The following is a 21,654-nucleotide window of genomic DNA, read 5'->3' as shown; positions in this document are numbered from 1 at the left end:
GAAATCCTTAACAGTATAAATTATTTAAAAAGTATTGCTTTGCTTTAAAGAGTTAAAACTATTTCCAGAAAAGAAAAAAAAACAGGAGGAGACAGAAATTGTTGGTTATATTTTATACAGAGGAAACATTTCAGAAACAGAGGAGTAAAATGCATCAAAAAAAAAGCCATATGAAAAGTTGAAAGTTAAAGCAAGCTCAGGTAAGATAGATGCTAAAAATGCTAGTCTCAGTAAGGCATCCAACATGCAAAACAGTCCAAAGAGCTTCCTTCTGTCTTCTGTATAGTCCTTCTTGTTCTATATTGTATACAAGTTTCTTTTTTTTTTTTTCTTTTTTTTTTTTTATGTATACAAGTTTCTAAACACAGCATGGGGGGAGCACAGGTGAGATTTTCATTGTCTTAAGGCTTCATTTTGGAACTGCTTCCATGCAGTTTTTTTCCAATTTTTGAAAACTATCAAGTGAATCACAGAATTCATTTAGATTTCTTCTTTTTTGTGTTGGCAAAGATAGTAATAATGACAATTAGTACTTTGGATAATTTAAATTTGATGAACTATGATGTCCCTAAAGTCCTAGCTGGTTTGTAATAACCCAGCTTCTCTTAGACAATCTTTCTCTTTCTTTCCCTTTCTCCATTTCTCCTACTCCTTTTCAGGCTTTCTGTTTCTCTTTCTCTCTGTAGTCTTCAGCAGGTCAGGATAACAATTTCTGAAAACAGTCTTGGTCCCCAGCCTGCTTATGCTTTTAACAAACTCCCTTCTTGCCATCACCCTGGAACTCTGTGTCCACTGCCATCGCCCGTTTATTTTATTGGACTGAAACACAGGTCCATTTGCACGTCAACTCTCCTAATAGTTCGTGAGTTCCTCGGTAACCGTGCCTTTTTTCATGCTTTTATTACCTGTGCCTAGAACATTGCTTGGCTCTTAATAGCCAATTCCTATCTATTGAACAGACGTACTTCCTTTAGTAATTTCTGTAAATACTGCACTTGTTTCTTGGTATACAATAAGACACTATGGAATTCACATTTGTATGTCATGGAAGAAGAGATAGATGAAAGGAGTTTGTGATATTAAAAAAAAAATCCTACCTTAAGAAGCAATTTTCTTCCATGGAAACATACTGCTGGCAAAGGAATTTTGGCAAAGATAACTCAGTAGTGGAAAATAAAGTGCTGATGGGGTGCCTGGGTGGCTCAGTCAGTTAAACGTCTGACGTTGGCTCAGGTCATGATCTCGCGGTTTGTGGGTTCAAGCCCTGCATTTGGGCTCTGTGCTGACAGAGCCTGGAACCTGCTTCAGATCCTGTGTGTGTGTGTCTCTCTTTCTCTGCCCCTCCCCCACTAGCACTCTGTCTCTGTCTCTCAAAAATGAATAAACATCAAAAAAATTAAAAAGAAAAGAAAGTACTGATAATTCTAGAACATCAAGGTAGATCATCTTCCCTTCTAAATACATAGTACTGTGATCCTCTAAGTGGCCCAGGTTAAAAAAGAACAAATACAATAATGACACGTTGAATCATCTTTAATTGTCTTTCTTTTCCTCACCTCCCTCCCCATATTTAAGCTATCACCTTGTTCTCTTTTTATCTTTTTAGCATTTTTTTTTTGTTTTGTTTTAGATACCTTCTTAATGAGACAGGATATCATTAGGTTTTGATTTTTGACTCACTCTGAGACTAATTTTAGGAGGTGAGTTTGTCCCACTTACCATCTTGTTATGAAATGTGTTGCTTGACTTTTTTTAAAATTTGTTTTAATGTTTATTTATTTTTGAGAGAGAGACAGCAGGGGAGGGGCAGAGAGAGAGGGAGACACAGAACCCGAAGCAGGCTCCAGGCTCTGAGCTGTCAGCACAAAGCCCAATGCGGGCTTGAACCCATGAACCGCAAGATCATGACCTGAGTCAAAGTTTGTCGCTTAACTGACTGAGCCAACCAGGCACCCCGGTTTCTTGACTTTTAATTAGCATGCCATTTTATCTTTTCTTACTTTAATAATCCAATTTCTATATTTTGCTAACTGAATTGACATTGTTTTGTCTTGTTTATAAATGCATTCATTAAATATTTATTAAGTGCCTACTATTTGTGGGTGACACTGATTTAAGTGCTCGAATAAGCACGAACCAAACAGACAAAAGTCTCTTCCTCTGGATCTGAGTGATTTTTCTAATGGTAATTTGGATTATTTTATAATCTATTTTATATTTTATATTAGTTACCTTTAAAACTTTATATTTCATATGTAAAACTGTTTCTTAATTCATTTTATTTTTAGATAATATGACTGCCATCACTCCCATGAGGAATGGAGTTTTCATTCACATATTTGGTTGATGGTTTTAAGTGGCAAACTTCACCTATATTTCTTGATTTTTCCACTTTGGGTAACAGTTATATTCTGCTAAGCCAGACTAGAAGTTTTTATCCTCACCCTTCCTCCCTCCACTAGCCCTTCATATGAGTTTTGGTTTTATTTTATTATTTTTAAATTGTCAACATTTATAATAATTATTTTCTGTAACCATACTTGCCTATATCTTGACTTAGTGCTCTGTTCAAATAGACCCAATGACCATCATTACATTAGAGCATGACTATGATCAGTCTGTAGTTTATTGTTTTTTTCTTTTGTTTATTTGTTTTTTCAGGAAGAGCTCAAGGGTTTATTAGGCAACAGATTCTTGAATATTTGATAATGTATACCTGTTATCAATACATTTGAATAATGACTTCATTCATTCATCTCTGGGAACAGAATCTGCAACTAAAATTCCGGGTGCCCTTCTCCTCTTGGTTTTCCTTCCTGAGAATTTCTTCATGGGATCTGCCTTTGCAACTAGAGATTCTTCTGGGTAATTATGATGGTTTCTCCCTTCCTCTTCAGCTTACCTCCAAATGAAAGTCGAAATTACTGAGTCTAACTTGTCTCATTTCAAGTGAAATAATGTTGATGTTTTTTTCTACATCTTTTCCTTGGGATGCATAGGTATCTTCTCCATCCATTCGTTCCTAAATTGGGAGAATGTCTCATTTCTTGGACATTGCATCTGTTTGCTGTTGAAGTTTTTAATGAAGGCACAAAGCAAAGTGGTTGTTTGTCTCCTGAAAGTTCTCACAGGATGACATTTAGCAAAGTTCAGCTCTTAACCTCAGCATTGTATGTTCTTAAGTCTCACTGACCCAAAGAAACAAACAAAAATTCCAGTTTTTAAAGTTATTAACATATAAAACTTTTTCATTAGCAACAAAATATTCTTATTGATATTACACAGCTTTTCATTGGAAGCACATGTGCATTGGAAGATAATCATAATCAGAAATATAGCTTCTGAGTCTCTTGTCAAACCAAAGAAGTAATAAGTTAGATGATTTTTGGAAATTTTCTTCAAAGACTTTTTTCAAAGTCTATGAATGACCAAACACATCTAGCTCATCATATTCTCCATTTAGATATGTTAACACTTTAAAGAGAGTCCAGCTTTTGTTCGTATAAGTTCTATCCTCTAGGGGTAATTATGTATTTGAACTTTGGTGCTACTTTCATAACAGAAGAATTGAGATTAATGATCCCAATTTTAGAGGGGAGAAAATAAAAACTTAGAGAAGTTAAGTCACTTGGTATAGGTTATATAGCTAGATGACATAATTAAACCTAGTCTGATACCAAATCTTTTTTTTTTCTATTTTACCACCTAGGCATTAAAACTTATATATTTCCAAGGTTTTCATATTATTTCCTATGCTTGTTTACCTTGTCCCTTTTATTTTATTACAAGATCTTTGGAAACATTTCATTCATTCATTCATTCATTCAATCGACACTCTTCTATGGAACAACATAGCAGATAGGCCAATGTCCCTCTGATATCTCCTTGTGACTCACTTCCTAAAGGCTGCTTCCTGGAAATATCTCTTATGTTGTACCATGGGACTGAATTTCCATTTTCCAGATTGAAAACTTGTCTGATGTCACAGTCATTTAGGCTTTCTTCTGTTCTCTTTCTCACTTCTTCACTTCCCTATTAGTTTTTCTGGATCATTTTTCAAACTACAGGCATTCAAATACTTGCCTCAAGATCTGCTTCTTGGAGAACCTAACTGAAGACCAAAAAATACTATTTTCTCATTATTGTTGAAAGATTTGATAATACACACAGCAAAAAAAATTAAATTATCTAACTTGTAGAAGACAAAAAAATATTTGCAACTTGGAAATAGGCAAAATTGATTACTGAGTGTCCTTTCAATATATTTCTGAGCTTGACTTACCATCAACTGAGCTATTTTACAACTCTGTTGGAGCAGAGGTTAATTTGTAAATTTTGTCCAGTAGAGATCAAATAATTTCTGTCCAATGGAATAGATGGTGCCAAAGGTTATATTTTATTTCCCTGTAAGATATTAATCAGTTCTGTATGTAACCCAGCAATCCTGTTCTGACATTTCTTTATTAAGTGCCTGGTTTCACCCAACACTTTTGAACAGATTTTAACAATATACTGGTTGTCTTATTAACAGCAACAATAACGAAAAGAAGATAACATTTTTGGTATGTGTTCTTTTTATATTTGTCTGAGAGTCATATTTTGTAAACTTTGGATAATTATACTTTCACATAATGGAAACAACGAATAAATAAAAATAACTCTACACACTCACTTATGTATATTCATATATATATAATATGTCACGGCTTGATAAATGTTAAAAAATAAATCTGGGTAGAAGTTAGAGACTGATGGTTTGAGACGAAGTGGTTGAGAAGTCATCTGTGTGGAGACGTAAAGGAAGAGAGATAATGGGTTGTACCGATTATCTAAAGCACAAGCATTCCAAGCAAACAGACAAAAAAGTAGAAATGTGGAAACTCTGAAATAAGATTGTGCTTGACAACTTCAAGTAACACCAGGAAGACCACTGGGGAGAGACTGAGTGAGGTATAGCGTGGGAAAGGGGAGGGGAATGGAAGCAATGAGGACAAAGAAGTAATGTGGATCAGATCATGTGCGACCTTCTAGGAGGTGGCTTATATGCTAAGTGACATAGAAAGAAACAACTGGAGAATTTTGAGATAGCATGATGTGATCCCCTCTGTTTCTAAAGTATTATACAAGCTACATTATGGAGATTAGGGACGAGAGCAGATGCAGAGAGACTAGGAGAATTGTCAATATTCTTTTTTTCTTTTCTTTCTTTTTTTTTTTTTTAATTTTGGCAAGATATTTTGGTGGCCTGGACCCAGTGACAGACGTGATGAGACGTGATCTGATCCTGGATAAATTCTGAGATAGAACCAACAGTAATTCTCCCTGATAATTGGATGTTACTTATAAGAATGAGTATCAGTCTTCATTTATTCATTCTTCACTTCTTCAAAGTGGCACTGGGTTAAGTGTACGATAAAATAGCTTCTGAAATTCATGTGGACTTTGGTTGCAGGTCTAACAAATTTGAGATTAATATGGTCATGTCACTTCAGAGACATTTTAATATTTAAAACTGCCACTTTCACAAAATGGTGATAAATGCATCAGCAAGAAATCTCATCACAGTAATTTAAACATAGGTTATCCTGACAGTCAATACTGAGCCACACTCTACTTCTCAGGGAAGATATTCATATAAAGTAACAGCAGGTTTATTTTCCATTAATGGAACAAGAATATACAAAATGAAACTTGGAGTATGAAATCTATTTACAGCAACCCTAAAAATGTGAAACCGGCATCGTAAAATTTTAGCAATTTATTTTTAAAAATCATATTGGTTTCAGAAACTGGCAGGCCATCACTCAAAATACCCTGAATCACTAACTTCTGTAGTACTTTTGTTTGGTATTGTTTAGGATAGTTTTGTTCCTAAATCACGTAAGTATCATGCATTTCATGCTAAGAATTGGCCTGTCATTTTTTCTGTCAACTAATCCTTTTTACCTTTAAAGAAATATTTGATTCATCTTCAGTAGTCAACAAATTGATCTTTAAAGCAAGATGTGCAAATCAGAGATGGTGTGAAAGATGATCCATTCACTAAAGGGGAAAAAATTAGATCTTCATCTCATAATTGGTTCTATCTTTTTTTTCAATGTAAAATTTAGTATCTTTTAATAAAGTAATGCATGGATATAATTTCTAAATAGTAGATATACATGGGAGTATATTTATAATTTTTATCTAGGGAGGTACAGTCAAAAGGTTTGGACATATATCATAACATACATTTATTCATTATGCTTATTTTTATAATCTGTGTCCCCCTATTACAATGTAATCTCTATGAGAGGTATGATTTGTTTTTATTGTTGGTCACTGAGGTCTCCCCCACACACAAAAAAACTGTGCCTCACATATAATACACACAAAATAAAGGATGTGCTTACTTAAAAAGATGGACAAGCATTCATAATCATATCTTACTATATTTCTTGGGGAAAAAAATCCAAGAAAGAAAATTCTCTGACCTGGAATCTGGATACATATGCACATTGTGAAGAACACAAAGAACAACAAAAGAGAAAGACATAAGGTCCTCCAAGGTTTTACTTTGGTATTGCTAAAAAAGATCCTCTATTATTTGAGGGTAGGACCTAACAATAGGCTAGACAGTATAGTGAAATAAAAGTCATTTGGGGTAGTAGATGACGTTAACAATAATATAGCTATCATTTATTGTTTACTTTGGGCCAGTCAAGTATTTTTATGGATACTGTGGTTTTATCCCCAGGGACTAGAATTCCTGCTATATAATAAATGCTCTATAAGCATTTATAAGACTTAAATTTTCTCTTTAATTTGCAAACAACCTCATGAAGAAGGACTATATTTTTATAATCCTTTTTTCAGATTATGATATCTGCAGCTAGAGAGGTTGAGACACTTTCCCCAAATCACACAAAGAAACAATAAAATAGTCCAGAGTTACATCAAATTCTGAGATGAGAAACGAGGCTCTTACCCAATATGGCTGTCTCTGTTTTTAATGGAAAATAAGATAATTTCACAGTAATGAGTAATATATATGCAGTATTTTATAGAAAGACTAATAGGTGAGATGTGCAGAACTAATAAATCAGTTATTTATGTAGAGCCTTACATATTTTTACCAGTCTGAAAGGTGAGGTGTGCAGTATTGAGTGAGGTATACAGTGGTTAAAAAAAAAAAAAAAAAAAAAAAAAAAAAAAGTAGATGTATAATCCACAAATCTAGTGTCCAACTGATGACTGTTTAGAAGTTTAGACTGATAAGTGTGGAAAGGACACAAGATGGAGCTACTGGGGGCGTGACTGTGTACTGCAAAGGGGAGCTCTTACTCTTTCCCCACCTACAAGAGAGGATGTCGCACCTAGAAAAATCAAAATAGAATCCACTATTCAAATGATAAGGAAGGGGCAATGGGAATAGGTCATACAGAAAAAAAAAAGGCATGTATAAGTTAATGTTGGAAGAAAGCAATGCTCTTGCCAGTTGATTCAGGCAGGATTGAAGTACTGAACATCGTAACCCCCCCCTCCCCCCACACACACATACCCTCCCAAGTTAGATGGAAAGAAAGAATCCCAATGATAAGCTTCTCTGCAAAATAAAAATAAAAACTTATTCCAGAACGACATCAAGAGTGTCTTAGCTGGCTCCTTTAGAAAGCAAAAATGAAGATGAAGTTGATGCCAGTATATTTGAGAGGTACCAGCCCAGGGGGGTGAAGGTAAGATAAAAGAAATCAAAGTGAAACAAAGAAATATGCAAAGCAATGCAGTGTGATGTGTCATTGTTCCAGCCATGGCTTCATGACAAGCTGTGAAAAGACAGAAAGGATCTCTCAGCAGGTCTCTGCTCAGCATGTGGTTCTTCTTGAAAAGGGCTGCAAGGAAGAAGTGCCTCTGACTAGTCCATCAAGTACAGTAAGAAAGAGAAATGTATCTGTCCAATGTCCTTTTACCTTTCACTTCTCATTTGTCAAGATACAACTCCCAAACAACTGGGCTGCATCTAGTCCCTTTGTTGCTAAGAAGCCAGGAACTTTGAGGTGTTTTACCCAAGACGAAGAGAAGATTGATGACCCAGTATGAGTAGTATGCCAAGAAGACAGAAAAATTTTAAAAACTCAGAGAATTTGAGGAGACATATAGTTTTCGTGTCCCAATATGAAAGAAGATAGGTCAAAATAATACATTGCTTTGTGCTGTCTCTTTATCCTCATCTCATGTAATGCTTTGAGTAAAAGAGAGAAGACCTCAGAAAAGAAGGAGTTTGCCCTAACATTACTTTAGGACAAAACAGAAATGCTTGGGATAAAACAAAACTAAGAGTCCAACCCAAGCAAAGGTGTGGCAAATCCAGGTGAGACCGAGGTCAGTATCAATATCCTAAAAGTGGGACCTAAGGAAACATTGATAGGTAAACTTGAGAAACAAAGAAAAAAATCAGTGGGTGCTGTGGTAAAAGCTGGGATACATGAGGAATAGAATAATGTGTCAAAAAGGTGATTAAAAAACAGGCTCCAAACCTAGGAAAAGAGCTAACTGGATGGAGAATGGGCATTGTTGAATCCAAGAATAGGAGCAGAAGGGAGGCAAATATACGACATGACTTCTCAATGAAGTTTTTCTTTTAATAATATCTATGATAATAACATTGACTGACATTTATCCCATTCTTATTTTCCAAGCTTTATAGAATCTTTATCTCTATTTTGGTATTTATGAGGCAGGTACAGTTACCACCCCACTTTACAAATGAAAAAAAAAAAAGCCAAAGAAAAGAAGATCAAAATGCCCAGATTACATAGCTGAATAAGAAACAAAGCCGAGATTTTGAACCCAGGTAGATAGGCTCCAGAGTACGTAAGGAAAAGGGGTGGTAGCCGCCACCAGCAACATGGAAGGATATGACAACTCTAGCTTCCTGTTTTCCAAGGTGGACACTCTGTTATTGCCTGTGAAGCTCTTTAGAAAGCCCAGGAAGGCAGTCTTGGATCATACTCTGTGCAGAGCTGATATGAGTCTAAAAATAGGAAATACATCTCTCCAACTCATTTAACATAAATTCAACACACAAATTCTCAAACTGACCAAATTAATTAAAAAAGGATTCCAACTTATTTTAATGACCATGAATTCTCAGGGGAATCTTCACATTGAAATATATCATATATGAAATGAAATCACTTATTGACAAAATGTCCAACACTCTTCACAATCACAAACACTGAGAAGAAAATGAAGAACTTGAGAAAACCTCCCCATGACTTAGAAATTCTTATTACTCAGATAAGTTGGAGTAATCAACAATTGAGAGAAAATATAAAATGTAGAGTTACACTAAGAAAATATTTCAACCAAGAGCACACTGTATACATGGTACATTAGCCAACTTAACAATAAATTATATTAAAAATAATAATAAAAAAGAAAATATTTCAGTATCACAGCGGTAAGGCTACCATTTTAATTCCTGCCCTCTCAAAGATTTCACTATTTTTAGGTTTTTGCCATGAGAAGGTAGCTTCTCTTTTATATAGAGTACATCAAGTGAAAATTGTAGTGCATTTTATATAAAAGATAAACCATTATAACTTTGCTGGAATGCCTCTATCCAGAATGTCCAGGCATCTTTATAGAAACAGAGTGTCTGCCATGTAAAAGTAAATGCATCTGGGCTGCATTTAGGATTTTTGTTTCAAGATACTATACTGAGATATACTATCTTTTTTACATTTATTTATTTTTGAGAGACAGAGTGAGACAGAGCATGAGCTGAGGAGGGGCAGAGAGAGGAGACACGGAATCTGAAGCAGGCTCCAGGTTCTGAGCAAGCATTCAGCACAGAGCCTGATGGGGGACTCGAACCCACAGTGAGATCATGACCTGAGCCAAAGTCGGACACCTAACCGACTGAGCCACCCAGGTGTCCCTGAGATCTACTATTTTAAATATTTCTTGAATATATTTAAAATAAGATAGGAGTATGCTTTACAGGGACCTTGATTTTGAAACCAATTAAATATAAATTGGCTTTCTCACTTACATAGAATTATTAGAAGATTGCCTGCAATTTAAACTTCATCAGGTGTTGATCTGAATATTTTAACTTCAAAGCACTAATAATCACTTATAAAAATCTCTTTATGAAATTTTTCTCTTCTACACTTTGAACAAAAAGAGTGTTTCTCTTTTGAAGAAAATACTTTAAGAACAAATACGAATGTCTACTTCATGTTGAAAATAAAACCAATGCAAAAATCCAAAGCCCCCATGAAACTAAAGGTTTATTTGAAGAAAAAGTAAAAGTGGGTGGGAGAAACCCAATGTGTACTCATGTATTCCTGGCCTCTTTCCTTTAATCTTACAGAATGACAACTAACAGAGACACCTGTCTTCTCTGAAGGAAAAAACAAAAACAAAAAAACTTTTAGTCCCAAATTTGAGATATCCACAGAGCTTTCACCAGCCATTAATGTTTGTGTAAATGCCTTTTGGAATGACTTGCCCATCTAGGGTTACAAATGAGCAAAGCATTTAAAATATGGTACCTTTTACTTAAAGCAAATATCATGTTAATGACTAGATGAGAATCGATGAAAAGTTTGTATTACATTTTTGTGAGAAATATCCACCGTACTGTGTACAGCTGGCACAAAGTCATACCCCATCTCCAATCGGTAGCTTATCTTTTTCCCTGTTAACACCTCTGCAAACTTTTCGCTCGCTTCTCTCAGTCACCTTCCCTTTTCTCTTTATTCTTCCATCCTCTGGACATTCCTAGCATCCAATCTCTCCGGCGATTTTGTAGTTAAACTATATGGCAAATATTAGCTATTTTTCCTCTAACATATTTCAGCAAATTCAAGAAACTGGTTAAGTATTCCCATTAACGAATCAAGTAGTATATTTAAGGTGGGTGGGAGTTTATGATATATCACTCCATTTCCTAGTTACTGCTTTTGTCCAAGGAAACCTTTGTAAATCATTTTTTTTTTATTTTCTAACAAAGTGAAATATCAGGCTCAAAATAATCAGAACTTGATTTCTTTTAATCCTGAAGAAAAAATCCAATTGAGATATCTACTGTATTGACTCTAATCTTCATTGAACATTTACTATGAAAGTTTTAAGAGTTTATGTGTGTAAACACAGTTAATTCTCATAACAACCTTCTTAGGTAAGTACTATCATAATCTTATTTTACAAATAAGGATAATATAATACAGAAGGTAAAGTAAAATGCCTAAGTTTACATAGCTGGTAAACGCTGGAGGACTCAAACCCAGATCGTTTGCCTCAAACACCTCAGGTGTTGACTGCTATTCTATATTACCTTTTATTCCTGCGTTCTTAGCCACAATACAGGCAGAAAAATTAATACTGAAAATAAATGTCACAAACACGGATGCCAAACAGTTCTGCAGACCTTGTAGAAATTATATACAGTTGTGTTTTTTACAGACATGAATAGAGCTCTTTACCTATTAAGATTGATGCTTAAATAAACAAATTTGGCACTTTATATTTTTATATTAATATGAAGTAGGCTCATCCTTGCCGGTATTTAAAATAAATACAGTTTTTTCTTTCTGTAAGTTTCTGCATTAAAAAAAAAAGATGATTTGTGTCTTGAAGAGCTACCCAGGTGCTTTTTATGGCTGGGTTTCACATTAAGAAAACATTTGCCATGGAAACATCTGGAAAACAGATCACGCAGACAACATTTTACTCAGGGGAATATACTTAATTCAGTTGCTCTTTTTTAAAATGGGCCACCCTGTTCATGCCAACTGTATGCATTTAACGCATATGAACCATAAAAATGTCTCATGCTTAAGCAATCAGCTTTTCATTTCTCTTAAATATTTTATCTGCTGGCTCGATTATATTCCACAGCCAAGGCCTTTCCTTTTCCTACTATCTTCCTATTCCTAACTGCTCTGAGATAAAGCATGGCTACGAGTCCCCTTCTCATCGGCCATGAAATAAGTAGTTAATGCCCAGGAGAGCCTGATAAATCATAAGGAATAGGCCCAAGAAAGAAAATGTCCATGTGGCCATACTTTGGTGTATAACTCAATAGCAACATATGAAGAATAAGAAAGTTAGGTCCAAAACAATGGTTCTTAACTGTGAATAGTAGAAGAAATGACTAGAGAGAAAGCACTCCTCCCTCTGATTCATAAATTTGGAAGGGACTCAGTAAGTGTGTATTTGAACAAGTTTCCCAGGTGATTCTGATGTACTACTAGTGAAAAAGCATTTCTATAAGTCAGTGTTTCCAAAAATTGCTTAATGATAAGAGTGGTCTGAGTTGCTTGTTAAAAATACAGGCTGCCGGGATGCCTGGGTGGCTCAGTCGGTTAAGCGTCCAACTCTTGGTTTTGGCTCAGGTCATGATCTCATGGTTTTGTGAGTTTGAGCTCTGTGTCGGGCTGTGTGCTGGCAGCATGGAGCCTGCTTGGGATTCTCTCTCTTCCTCTCTCTCTGCCCCTTCCCCACTTGTGCTGTCTCTGTCTCTCTCAAAATAAACAGGTACGCTTAAAAAAAAAAATACAGGTTGCCAAGGCCTTCATCTGGAGAATCTGAATTAAATAAATTTGGGGGTGTGGAAGAGGACTTTTCAGCCACACTTCAGAAACATTGCACCAAATCAGTATTTTACTACAGTGCCCTGAAAGATACATTACAAAGAAATGACTGTCTTGTGAATCATTGCATATAAGAATCCCCTCCTTGAATATTCCCAAACATGGATTAACATAATAAAGGTCCTTAAAAGTCTTGCTAGTAGCAATAAAGTTCTTAATATTGTTTGACTTACATTTTTACTATGAAACACATTTTCTCATCTGACAGTCTCAATATTTCTGAAGAATTAATGTTCTTAAATCCATACTTTGGAAAATCATGCTAGTTCCTAAGTACACATGCATAATCGCACCTAAGTAAAGTTGCAGCCAGCACATGTAGTCCAATTATACAAATTAGAAAAAGACAGTCCATTTGGGTGGAGAATTGAGATAAGAATTGTAATAAGATTGATTTTCTAAGCATTTGAAATACAAAACCTCTTTCCTTTGGGATTTTAGCCCCTTACTGTTTTTTGAACTGTGTGCACAACCTGCACAACTATCCACTGTGACCCTGTTTCTAAGAGCAGAGGAAAACTTGGTTTTTAATGAAACACGAATACCCTGAAAGAATGTTTGCCCTCAGTCCCACCTTTGCAAGAATGTGCTATAACATCACTGGCACAGAGTCAAAGTCTATAACGTGTTCAAGCAGGAGTCAAGTTGTAGTCACGGGTACACTAGGTGTGAGTCCATTATGGGAACAGGCCAGAGTAAAGCTGAAACATGAGTATATAAGATGTTGAACCCATTGTGGGAATAGGCAGAAGTCAAGTTGTCAGTGAATATACTAACTATGCGGAGACTGCTGGTTGCCTCATAATGCTTTTTTCCCCTCTCCCGTTCTATGTGACAGAGCTCTTGATTTTCAGTTGGGTAAATGACCATCTGGAACAAATTTTATATTTCCCACACTCCTTTGCTTGGAGTTTTGGCTATAACACTAAGTGCTTGCCAATGACAAATAAATAAAAACTGTATGTACAAGTTCCAGGCAATGTTCTTAAAAGGAGACAGAACACCCTTACCCTTCTTTTCCTTCCTTTCTGTTAGATAAAATGCAAATGAAAGGCAACGGCATGGCCAAGAGTGGACCCCTTGGAAAATCAAATGAGTTTAGGAATGGAGGCTATACAGAACAGACTAACAAAAGGGCCTGGGTGCCTGACACCACGGACAGCCATACCACCTGTCTCTGGACCACCTACTTGCAGACTGTGTTGTGAGAGAGAAAATAACTTTTATTTTCTTTAAGACACTGTTATTTGAGTTTTTCTGTCATTTGCAGTCAAATTCAATCTTAAAAAATTCAATATGTGTGGTTGATGTCAATTCCCAAGCCAAGTTATTGTAATTGTTAAAGATTATCTATGCTGCTTCTTGCTTTCAATTAGCAACACTAATTAAAACTTGATTTTGCTTCTATAATGCTGTCTAAACTTAAAATACCTTTTACATATTTTTATATGCACTGTTTCATGAAAAGACAAAGTGTCGATCTGAGCAGCCTCCTAAGATTCAAGAACCTTAAAGTCAGAAAAAAAAAGAATCTGCACTATGTATATTATTTCAACTTTGAAATCGGATATTTCTGATGAAAAGGAAGATTAATATATTCTTACAGTAAGTATTTTTCTAGATTCTTAATTTATACATTGGTATATAGAAAGAAATATGACACAATTGTCACATTTAACAACCACACAGCCTCTAGGAAAACAGCAAGTAGAAAAATCACTTATAATACAGTGTGGTAAGTCCTAGCAAAGACTGAATTAAATATATTTCAGTAAATAATAAACTAGCACAGACTGAGTTAAGCATATATGTTAATTAATAGCATAGCAAGAAACATAGAACAAATTAATGTGTTTCATATATCCTACCTTGTACACATATTTTCAATGTTGCCTACTAATACATATCTCTAGTATAATTCATTTATCTTTAACTTTTGTTGCTTATTCTTTACTTGAAATATCATATTCCACTAAGAAATTTGACAATTTTATGTAGACTAAAGGAAGAATACTATAAAATCTTGCTGAACAAATTTGACTATATATATATATATATATATATATATATAGTCATATATTTATATATATGTAATATGCTTTTCATATATACATATACATACATACCTATATATCCTACACTTTAACATTTATGAGGTACTAATCTGACATTCCTCTCTTTTCCTGGGAATACTTCCTCTTCTACTCCATTCACACAAATCTATGTCATGTTCTTCTATGACCTCATTTTCCTAAACATAGGTAATTAATGGTTACTCAGGGTGACCCAATCAGATACATTTCCAAAGAGTTTGGAATTTGAGACTAGAGAATGACAATCTCAGTCACTATTCCTGTACTCATGGAAGCTGTGAGTTGTAAAACTCAGATTGTCAAAGGTCGTATTTCTCTCCATGTGAAGAGCACAAGTTCTCAATGAGAGGAAGTGATGCTGAGTAGACCAAGAAAAGTATGATCAACAGAGAAAGAGAGAGTTCTGCAACATTCAGTTTTTGGTTCTAACTCTTCTTGAGGCCCAGATGAAATCACTGTCCTGCCAGTGGCTAGAACACTCAGTTTCTTTGGAATCGATGGACTAATCCATATCCCCTTGTGCTGAAGTTCCCTTTATTGGGTTTGGATGATTCCAAATAGGTTATATCATGGTCCAGTAACAGACAACCCCCAACTGTAATGGCTTAAAAAAAAAGATTTATTTATCTCTCATATTTCATAACAATCATGGATTGGCAGGGAGAGCTTTGCTCATCAGAACCAATTGGGAGCTCAAGTAAATGATATAGCCAGTTGTCATGCCAGAGAGAAGTGAGAGAGCTTTAGAGGGTCTCACAGTAGCAAATGCTTTAAACCCAAGTCAGAAAGTGAAACACATCATTTCCATTACCAACTCCTTGTCCAGAAGTGGTAATATAACCCCAACCAACCGTAAGAGGCTAGGGAGTATAGTCTGGCCACATGTGCAGAAAGGAGGAGAATGGGAAATAACACATTAGCAACTGGAGTCCTAATTAATATAGCAGTGAAGTTTTTCTTTTGCCAAGGCAAACCAAGAAAAGGGCAAAGGTGTCTGAAATCTGTTGCAGTAGACATGTGTGTTTGAGGGTTTTCTTTGTTGTGCAGCCAGAATTCTCCACGTTTTATAGGTCTTGATAGCCACTTAGAATTCCAGAAAAGTAGGAAAGGGTTCTACAGGTGAAGTAGCAACATGAGATGCAGGAGAAGGATTCCTCAGATTGGAGCTTCTGAAGAAACCCAGGCTCTGTCTAAGCACTGATGATATTGTCCCTGTCCAGTTCTAACTAGGTATGGAAGGAGACATGCAAAATAAAATCTTGAGATAGCAGTGAGTGACTGGAATGATGGTTTTCCAGTGTCACCAGGAATGAGACCCTGTGTCTTTCTGCTTGCTCATATTTAGCTCTAGGCATTGCACCATATGACAGGCAGGAGTATGGGTCAAAGAGGCTAGATTAGCTGTTTTCTTTCTTAAAAAATCTTTTATCAAAGCTCCTTCTGGCAGATGTCACATACATTTCATTGGCCAAAACTTTGCCCTAAGGGAACATGGGAAAGAAAATTTTAGCCTTCCAGTCTCTGTAAGTTTGAAACACTGTATCTTGCACAAGTGTTTGCATGTAAATGTTAGAAATTTATGTTCTCATTGGGAACAAAGGAGGGCAAGGACATTTTGCTTAAAATTACTACCTATCTGTGGGGGAAGAAGGACCTGAATGTCCTTGAAGAAAACATATTTGTAGTATTGACCTTACAGATGATTCAATGATGTATTTTTGACATCTGGCAATTTATGGATTTTACTAAATTGATTCCATTATTGGGACACAGGTGCATTACAAGATAAATAAAGTATGAGATAGAAAATAAAATGCAAAGATGATTTCTTGGTTTAGCTAATTTTATTATTTTGTAGAAAACTGAATTGACAACAATTTATTGGCTTCTGGATAATATCAAAGAGATTTTAGTGAAAGGTTCTTAATAGTTAAATTGCTGATGGTAGATTGTATTATTTCTTCATGGTTCTTCCTTCCTTTCCCAACCTTGCTCTGATTCACTGTTGTGATATATAACACTCTACCCCACTGCCTTTGGGCTTGGACATGTGAGAAGTGACAATATGCTGGTTCCATTCAGAACCAATGATAGGTATCATGTGTTCCTGCTGGTCACTCTTTCGCTTCCACTATCTAACTAAAGAAAACATGCCCAAATGGTGGCTGTTCCTTTAGCTGGGATCCCAGGACGTAAGATATGTGGACCAAAACTAAACAAAGCCCAACCATGTTCAGCCAAGTCCTGTTGAACTACCTTTAATGAGCAGTCCCGTATTTATTGTTGCACTCCACTAAGATCTGGGAGTTGTTCAATGCCACAGAAGTAACTAATAGACCTCCCACTTCACATTTTCAGGTAGAGTCACAGAAGCTGTTGATAGGACTGGAAAAGTGATCCAAAAATATGTATGTGGTGCCTTTCTGGTATGCAACTGATCTCTTAAAAAAGGACAAAATCACCTCTGAATAACTATAAACTTAAATGACAGATGTACTGCCTTACAACAAGATTAGAACAACCTATATGGGGGAGCCTGGGTAGCTCAATCATTTAAGCACGGGACTCTTGGTTTTGGCTCAGGTCATGATTTCATGGTTCATGGGTTCAAGCCCCACGTCAGGCTCTGTGTTCTGTGGAGCCTGCTTGGGATCCTTTCTTTTTGCTCCTCCCCTGATCATACTCTTTTAAAAATAAAAAATTAAAACTATGTTTAAAAAAAAGCCTATATGGAAGTATGGGCCTCATAACCTGACATCAAGAGAAGTCAAGGCTTCCTCTTTACCCACTCAAAGAAAAAAAATTTTGACATAGGACAAAATGGAGATTCACTTAGAAAGTGATCAGACAAGTATTTAGACCCAAAGCCTTACCTCGTAGTTACGATAAGCATACATTTGCCTTTACTAGAGTATTTTGTGCATGCCAATTAAGGGCATATCAGAAATGGCAAGTATTTTAGGATCCTGGCTATAGTTGGCTTTATGTACAACCAAAAAACTTTATAAGCTGGTGTTAGTGTTGTAATTACTACCAAGTAAATTACTACCAAATGATAGTCATCTCAAAACTCAGAGTTAAAACACAGACAATGCTGTGAGACAAACCTGGCTAGACTCCTGGCTATACACGTGCTGTGTATGCTCTATTAAGTACCCATCACAGTGACTGTCTCCTCATAGGTTCTCAATAAAACATTTTGTGGGAATGAGCGAGGAAACTTTGTAAGTTATTTAAAGTCTCTAAGTTTCAGTTCTCTCTTTGTAAAATGGATACTGACTGTCCAGAATTGAGAGGAATTCGTGAGGTGTAACATCTTACTGTAGTGCCATGCACACTGAAAGGACTCGATACATTACAGTGTTGATTTTGCTGTTTTGCACCATTATCATAAAGTTAATGGTATGTAGGTCAATGCTATATATAGTATGCTTCCATTCACCTACTGACCTGGGGGAAACTTGAATCTTCGAAATTTCTTCTTTGAGTCAACATAATCTTTACTGTTACAGAAGATCCGGTCGTTACGTAGCACAGACAATTAAGCTGACATGTAGGATTAACTATAACCCATATTATAGTAAGTTTAAATGCAGACTATGTGAGCTGGTAAAGTATAATTTATTAAAGAAAAATGTGATTTTATGTACTTTCTTCCACCTTTTGTTTAACGTAAGCCATCATGACCATTCTCAGATCCTACAGGCAAAGTTTAAAATACTTCATTAAGGGTTTTGCTTTATCTAAAACCAAAACATTTTGGTAAGAGGTCATAATTTAGTATGAAGCTTAAACCTAAATAATTTGACCCTTGGTACCTTTCCTTTCCTTTGGTCAAGCATCCCATCATGTGAGGACATTGCAGTCGCTGGTAAGTATCAGGCAATGGAGAACAGGGACATAGACTCCACACTTCTTATTTCTCTGTGAACACAGAAACAAGCGCCCTATTTTTCATGACTTGCTACATTTGAAACAACATACTGTTGTTTATTTAAACTTAATTCTAAAGATGTAAACATTATCATACTTCAATAAATCTAAATCTAAAGTGTCATTTTTTAAAAAAAAATAACACTGTCCCATGTACCACTAAGAGATTTAAAATTATTCCTAATCAAACTATGACATACAATTACTTGTCAAGTCAGATCATGATTTATGTTAAAATGTGAAGAACTATGTGTATCTCAGAACTGAATATTATATTTTGCTAATTTGGAAAATGCAATTTAACCTGAAGACAGTAAAAATATCTCCATTATTACAAAAGTCATTGAGTGGGAGGAAAAGAAGTTTAGAGATCGGACAAACTGGGATTCAAATTCTTAACGATTTTTTAATTTAGTAGTATGACCTTCCCCATGTTCCTTACATTTTTAGTTGAGCCTCAGATTTTCTATTCTATACAACAGAAATAACTTCAACCTGTTTTCTACGGTTGGTCTGAACACTGGATGAAATTATATATATGAAAGCATAAGCACAATTCATGGCACACAGGAACAATTAAAAAACAGTTTCTTTCTTTCTGTCACGTGAAAGAAGGAATATAGACCAAGACCCAGCTGACCTGCCTGCTCCTTGTTCCCAGGCTAGTATTTCATCAACACATTTGTCATTATCTTGTAAGACTTATGTGATGCTTCCTATGCCATGGACATAGTCTCCATTAGTTTTCCTTAACGTTATTACTTTATGTAGTTTCTCTCCTTTTCCTTTTTTTTTTTTTTTCGGTTTTGGACTATACAGCTTTGTTTGCTTCACAGGTTTTCTCTGTTTTATCCCTTCAGAGCTTGATGATATTTATACAGCATCTGTTCAAATTTGCTTTCTTGCCCAGCGACTATCTGCATTTTACCTGTGCTGTTATAAATTTCCTCCAAAGCAATGGTAAGGTTAAATTCTAAGGGAATTGTCATTTTTTGCTACATATGTTTGGTTAGCATACAACATCGATATCTTCAGCGATGAGTAAGAAGTTTCAACATCTTTTAATTCTCATAGAATCATATCATTTTAGAGGTATGCCAGACCTTATTAGGGAATCCATTTCACAAATAATTTTTGGCAGCCAAATCCTTTCACTCAATTGAAAAGGAAACAAATCCAAAAAGATTATGTGACATGTCAAACGTTATAAAAGAAGGTGGCCTATCTCTCATGCCTTTAAGACCAAGTAAGGAGATTGTCAAAATATGGAAGAATGGAGAACAACTAATTCTAATATGCCTGGTTTGGACCAGTAATAGAAACCCAAGATCTTGTAGAAAAGGCTAGTGCATCTTAAAGCATTTGTACATGGGTTTTTAGAAGGTAACTTCCTTGGAGAATACAAAGTACTTCATTTTTAAAAGAGATAGTGTGGGGAAAAAACATGTATTGGAAAACATAAAGTCTGGATCCTTTTTATAATGCAATTTCAATCTGTTCCTAGGCAGCAACAGTTCTTTACTGCCTAAAACAATTTCTGCCAACAGAATCCACCAGACAGAGCATGCACACTTTCATTTGCATTTTCTTTTCCCAATTCCAAAGAACTCTCTCTGAGCCTATAACAAACCAATTGATGGTGAGGACAAGTAGGCAGTTCAAAATTCTAAATTAATTCAGATACTTTTCAAGTAATGTTTTAAAATAATAAATTAGATTAAAAAAGAGAAAAGAATAACTTTTTTGCAATATCAAGCTGAGTCCAGAACTTGTAGAAATAATTCAACAAACCCTAGATAGAAATAAAGAAAATAACCGCAAAAGAATCCGAAAGAATGAATGACTAAAAGGAGCCAAGTCCATAGAATTACTGGATTAGAACGTTGTATTGCTCCAAACCAATTACTAAACATTTGTTTAAATTCAGTGAGTTAATTTTAATTATGTTTGTATAAGGAAAGACATTTCAGTGCAATCTTTGGAACAAATTTTTTGCTGAATTTTGCTTCAATTTCTTTATATAGTAGTGCTCTTGAAATGGCAGAGCATATATATTTTTGGTGACTGTTGTTACAGAGAATTACATTTTAAATTTGTAGTTCCTACTATGTTGAAAGGTCAAGAGAACAAGTAAATTCAGAGCACTTTCTTTTGTTTGGGGAGAAATCACTCCATTCTTTTCAGCACATAAAATTAGCATCCTGTCCCAGGGAAAGAGTATAATAATAAAGCAGTATTCGGACTGAACAGTGGGAATTCCACCTTTTACCAAATACTATGCAATACTATTCTAAAGCTGTTGAAAAGATGAAACTGCAAAAGGGATGAAGAAGGATCTTAAACAAAAAAGATAAAAATCCTTTACTTTGGGGATTTAGGGTTATTAGAATATTTCTGATGGATTGACATTGGTCTGGAATAAGTTTACCTGAAAGAAAACAAAACCAAGACTGTCCCCAAAAGACAAGTTGACCAAGAAAATGCTGAGCCTAGGTTTATGCTGATATTTTTTATAAATGATTTTATAAATGATTTTATAAATTTTTATAAATGATTTTATAAATATTTATTTATGGATAAATCTGCACCCCTTCCCTGACATGGCCATCATAGAGTCGTGAGTTTGCTTAGAAGGAAAAGACTGTGTGACTGTAAATAAAGAGCCAAGACCTGTGAATTAAGGCATGTATTGGTCAGAATGAGCTGGAGGACAGGTCCTCTTTTCCTTCACTGTCCATAGTTTAAATATAAGGTCAGACACTTTGTGTCAAATAAGTGTTTTAGATAGAAATGCTGTGCCATAGAGCTCAGTTGAAGAGTCCTCACCATTAGGAGATAGATCTAGTTAAGGGGAAGAGGTAAAATGTGACTTACACTTAGGGCTAATTCTCAGGTTATTTCCATTGGCTTCACATTCCAATGGCAATCATGATAACAGTAGTGAGCATAGAATCACTTTGGATTGGCCAGATAATTGCTGCATA

General features: G+C 35.4%; 1 long non-coding RNA gene across 8 annotated transcripts in view; it reads right to left on the bottom strand.

The window, feature by feature from the left end:
- Nucleotides 1-21,654, bottom strand: part of LOC132693982 (uncharacterized) — a 283,679-nt gene that overhangs the window by 261,586 nt on the left and 439 nt on the right. For 7 of the 8 annotated variants that reach the window (XR_009617092.2, XR_014137883.1, XR_009617093.3 and 4 more), the window contains exons 1-2: nt 21,545-21,646; nt 18,556-18,661 (exon numbers count right to left, since the gene is read on the bottom strand). This is a non-coding gene — a long non-coding RNA (uncharacterized LOC132693982). Of the gene's footprint in view, nt 1-18,555; nt 18,662-21,544; nt 21,647-21,654 lie in introns of those variants that run through there. The other variant, XR_013556549.2, reaches the window with a different exon arrangement.

This window comes from Panthera onca, chromosome B4 (assembly GCF_046562875.1).
Source record: "Panthera onca isolate mPanOnc1 chromosome B4, mPanOnc1 haplotype 2, whole genome shotgun sequence".
Taxonomy (NCBI): Eukaryota; Metazoa; Chordata; class Mammalia; order Carnivora; family Felidae; genus Panthera; species Panthera onca.
Note: the sequence above shows the minus strand (reverse complement) of the source record. Positions and strands in the feature narration are given on the sequence as shown.